The following is a 5,878-nucleotide window of genomic DNA, read 5'->3' as shown; positions in this document are numbered from 1 at the left end:
ACAGAGATCAAAGTAGATACAGAATAAAAACAAACATTAAATTATAGAATAAAGGGCCTGAAATTTTTAGTTATAATTTTAAGGATATTTTATAACTCTGATAGAAAAGCATAGCTAGTAGTGACAATATAAACATAGTTGAAAACGAAAAATTAAGAAAGTATGATCTCCTAGCATCTGAGCCATCACTAATATAAAAGTGCAGAATAAAAGTTATACCATATGTTATTACTTGACACGGAGTGTTGACACAGTATTTTGAAAATTACCTGAAGGAGCATGAAGTCGCGAACTAGATCGAGGTATATATACAAACCTGGGGATTGAGAAAGACCCTTGAATTAATAGGTGTGGAAAGAAGGGGTAGTATTGAAGAAGATATCCAAAAGTGTAAATACGTTGTTCACACGGGGAAACAAGCAAGTTTTGCTCGAGAACAAAAACTAAAATTTGAACCATGTATATATTCAGTCTTATAAATAAAACCAATTTTTAATGTCTATGCCGAAAAAAAAAATTTACCATTTAAAATTATTCTTATTTATAAGCCAGAATAGAAATAAATTTGATTTTTCACAGGATAGATCCACAATAAGCAAGTTATTTTTATGCATGGGTGACATAATGAAATTTCTCATGTGGTTTTGGGAAATATAAATATTTTAAATTAAAATATAATATTCGAATTGCCTAAATTTCTGATATTTTACCATAATTTTCGCAATAATATACGTTTTTTAAGTCATTTAAAATTGTGTGTTTATCTTTCAAGAAAAATTGCAAAAATTAAATTCAAAGAATATATTCACAGTATATCTTGGATATATTTAATTTAAATTGACAAAAGAAGTTATTTATATTGCTTAAATATGTATTTATGTCTTTTTTTGTTTGCTACATGTTTCTAATATTTAAAATTTGATTTTTTCTATATACCTGATTTTTTGAATTCCTTTCAATATATTATATCACATCAAACCTAAATAATTCATTTTAAGCGCAATTATTGAATATATCTCTCATATTATAGTATCCTTCAAACATTAAATTATATTTGTATCTTATATTTCATCATAACCCAATAGTTTAACACCAAACCTAAATAATTCATTTTAAGCGCAATTATTCAATATATCCCACATATTATAGTATCCTTCAAACATTAAATTATATTGGTGTCTTATATTTCATCATAACCCAATAGTTTAACACCAAACCTAAATAATTCATTTTAAGCGCAATTATTCAATATATCCCACATATTATAGTATCCTTCAAACATTAAATTATATTGGTGTCTTATATTTCATCATAACCCAATAGTTTAACACCAAACCTAAATAATTCATTTTAAGCGCAATTATTCAATATATCCCACATATTATAGTATCCTTCAAACATTAAATTATATTGGTGTCTTATATTTCATCATAACCCAATAGTTTATAGCCGCATCCTGATATTTCATCTTAACTGTAATAATTCAATATATCCCCAATATTATGGTATCCTTCAAACATTATTTTATAACCAAACCTAAATATTTCATCTTAACCGTAAGTATTTAATCTGTCCCAATATTATTTTATATTAGTGTCTTATATTTCATCAGGGCCCTATCACTAAACCCAGTGTCTATATTCTCTTAATGTAAAATCAGAATCTAATTGCTCTTTATCGATCTAATTTACTTTAAAAAAACCAAATTGCTTTAATAAATTTTATATTTTTTATATCAACTGATTATTACGTACCGTCTCATTCATTTTACATCACCTCCCAAATCCCCTTCAATAAAAATGACAACAAGCAGAAGATTTCTATTATCATGGTTAACCCAAATAACGAACATAAAAATAGAAAAAGTTGAAGATGTTGGCAAGGGAGTCCATTTATGCACAGCACTAATAAATCGAGACGCCGAGTCTACCCAACTTATACAGAAGAGCATAGTCAGGAGTCCACGAACAGAAGTAGATTATCTCAAGAATTTAAAACTTTGTCAGGCATATTTTACAGAAAACAAGATTATTCTTCATTTTCCGATTGAACGGATGTATAAATGTAAGATGCAAGATAATCTTGAATTTTTGCAATGGTTTTATAAATTTTATACGGAAGATTTTGGTGTTCCCAAACCTAATATCTCGGAAATCAATAAAAGCTTGAGTAAAAATGAACATATTTCGAGTAGAAATGATCCTTTAGATAAAAATGAATTTGATATGAGCTTTAGAACACTTAGCATACATGAAGAAAATAAAATACAAAGATTTGGTAATGAAAAGCAGACTACAAACGTGGATAAACAAAGTAAAATGAAAATATCTGGAGATAAAAACCAGACTTCGAGGATTCATGAAGATAATAAAATGAAAGGATTTAGTGATGAAAAGCAGACTTTAAGTGTTGATAAACAAAATAAAATGAAAATATCTGGAGATAGAAACCAGACTTCGAGTATTCATGAAGATACTAAAATGAAAAGATTCAGTGATGAAAATCGGACTACGATTACTGATAATAAAATTAAAAGACTTGACAACGAGAATCAGACTTCGGACTTTACAAAAGATTCAAAATCAAATTTTGAATCTTCTCAAAAAAATAGTATTTATAATAATAAGCAACAAAATTTCAAAGAAAATATGTCACCGTGTAGCTCAGTAAATTCAATTACGCTCCTAAAATTTCGAGAATCAAGTGATAAAGATACTTTAAGAAAATCAATAGAAGATAGTTCAACTTCATTCAACGAAAAACCAGATATTCAAGAAACTAAAATTATTGAAGAAAATCGTTTCTCGCCTAATTGTACCAAATGCGTCCAAAACTTTGAAGATTATCATGATATAGAAGATAAACGAGAACTATTAGAAGAAAAAATAAAATATTATGACAATAAAATGATGGCACTGATAAAAGAAGAACAAGAATTACTAAATAAAGTAAAAGAAGAAGAATACAAGAATGAAATACTAATAAAATCACTTGAAAAACAATTTTATGAGGAAAAAAGACAAATAAATAATATGCATAACGAAGAAAAAATAAATTTAGAAGCTTTTTATGAGAATAAAATAAAACAAATGATTGGAATGAATGAAAATGATGACGAAAGTAACGAAAAAAAGAAATTACTCGATACTATCGAAATCTTGGAAAATAAAATGGATACATTTATTGGTGAAAAGGATGAAATTATAACTATTTATGAAACAAAATTAAAAAAACAAGAAGATTTGTATGTTCAATCGATAAACTTATTGAGTCAAGATCTTGAATCTTGGAAAAATGATGGAATTTATTATTATCAGAAATTAAAAGAGATTAAGGCATTTGTACTTGAAAATGATATTGAGGAAGAGCTCAGAAATAACTTACTTGAAATATTGCATAAAAGGTCTGATAAAAATGTTCTAAATTAAAAATATCGTGTCTAATATCTTTAATCGCATATTTCGAAAAGGTAAAATGTTTTCTTTCCAATAAAAGTAGCATGAATAAAATATTTCTCTTCCAGTAAAAAAGATTCATAAAATAAAAAAAATATTTATTTTTAAAAAAGATTCGCAAACAAATAATCTCTCATTTTGCTAAGAAATATCCAAAAAATGTCTCTCTTTTTTAAAAAAATATTCATAAAGGAAAAAATAATCCACGCCTTGCAAAAAAAAAAGAAAAATTAAATTCTCTTTCTGATGAAAAAAACAATCATAAAATAGCCTTTAAAATTAAACTTCAAATTAGGATGTTTTTTCTATTTATCATTTAATGTAAAAATATGTCTTTGAAAAATACTTAGTTAAAAATATTACTGAAGATCAAATGAAAGCATTTCAGACTAATGTAAAACAATTATTCCTGCATTGAATCTATTTTTACATTACACCCCACAAAAATAAATATCGGAATATATGAAAGCCAACAAATCAATATCAACCCATATATCACACATATACAAATTTAAAATCTATTAAAAGGCTCTTTACTCGTAAAACCAATAAAATTATATTTTTTTGAATTTCTGATATCAACAAAAATAGTTTTGGGTAACTATAAATCATCTCTAAATGAAAAAATACACATTCGGCGAAACTTCCATAATCTTATCTCAAGAAGATGAATAGATCAACATAAGATGTCAAAAGATGCACTGTGTTGTTTTGATATTCCAAAAACCCATCTACGCCTCAGCAAAAGTTATATTAAAACAAAAATATCACATAGTAAAAATACATCATATAAACGCATTATGTACTATCAGTGTCAATATTTATAAAAATCTGAACACAAAAAGTCAAGTCGTATATTAAGGTTTAAGAATGCTGCTTATAACAGAAACATACACCTACACAATAAAATCTAATTTAAAATTATTAGAAGTCGTGTATTAAGGTTTTGGAATTCTGATTATAGAAAAAAAGTTTACACCGAGAAAATATAATGTTAAAAGACACATCATTGTATAAGTTTTCGGCTTATAAGATGTATATCTAAGATTTTATTTGCTTGGAAATAAAGGAAATATGTTTTTTTAGAGCAATCTAAAGTTTTGCGCTGGCAAGCATGAAAAGCCAAAAAAAAACTCTCCCTGAAATAAATATAATTAACAGATTATGAATTTTAGTTGTGACTTTTCAATCTTTTATGTAACTACAAATAAATGTATATTTTTTGAATATTTTGCATATAATTTATAAATTTCTATTCCAAACGCTTATACTTCGAATAAATTATTTTTTATTATTTTCAAACATTATTATTGCAGATTCATTTTTTCAGTAAACTATGTTTTTGTTTTAATAACCTTGGTTTTTACTTTGCTTTTTTATAAATTTGTAAATAAAATCACTACAAAACAGATTCAAAAAAATACATAAAGTTTTTGATTTCGTTATAGTGGTTCATATGTACAAACAACCAGATAAAAAGTGTGCCACGAAGAAACATATAAATTTCAAATAAATTTTATGTTCGTAACAAATACAATTTTATTTTCATAATATTTTGTGCGACCGATGTCTTCGAAAAACAAAACATAAATGTTTAAAGTAAAGCTTTGATGGTAATTAATGTTGACTAAATAGTTTTTGAAAATCAATATATGTTTATTTTTGGAAAAACGGTTATACCAAGAAGTTCACAGTAATTATATCTATTTTTAGCTATATAATCAATATTTTGGCTAAAATAAGCATTGATATATCTTTATGACCAGATTATAACGACAATACATATATTTGAAAGTACTACTAGATTGATAATTTTTTAAAAATAACATTAAAAGTCATATAAATAGTAGGAATTTTCTTTTTTTTATCAATAAAATGTATTTTTTATAATTATTATGGTCGTAAATGAAGCCAAGATGCATGCAGGCACATGATAATATGTAAAAATTTGAAAAAAGCTTAGATATGATCCTTCTTTTTTGGAATCTATTTATGTGATTTTCAAGCTAAAATTTTATTGTATGTATCACTAAGCAGAATTTTAAAAAAAAATGTTTTTCGGGGCTTAAACATAAGCACTATGTTCAATAATATGTGATGACGCTTTTTGAAATTATTAATTTTTGCATCAAACATTCCAGATTACTAGATCTAATGTAAAAATATAGATTACAAAAGTACATGGCATATATTTTTAAGTATAAGAGTGTAGAGATTATTTAACGTGGTTATAAGCACATTATACAATATAAAATTAAATTAGTAGAAACGTACATGAGTGCATAATAAATTTTCACTTAATAATCAAAATGAACGAATTTTATTGGTCAATTTTCTTTATTTCAGTATACAATGATGTAAAAGTTTTTCAATTTGTCAGCCTATTTATATTATTCTAAGCTAAAAAAAAACATAATTTTGTT

This window comes from Rhyacophila brunnea, unplaced genomic scaffold, assembly GCF_057557595.1.
Source record: "Rhyacophila brunnea isolate RB1 unplaced genomic scaffold, BYU_Rbru_1.0 scaffold_76, whole genome shotgun sequence".
In the NCBI taxonomy this organism is placed as follows: Eukaryota; Metazoa; Arthropoda; class Insecta; order Trichoptera; family Rhyacophilidae; genus Rhyacophila; species Rhyacophila brunnea.
This window is presented reverse-complemented; position numbering follows the sequence as displayed.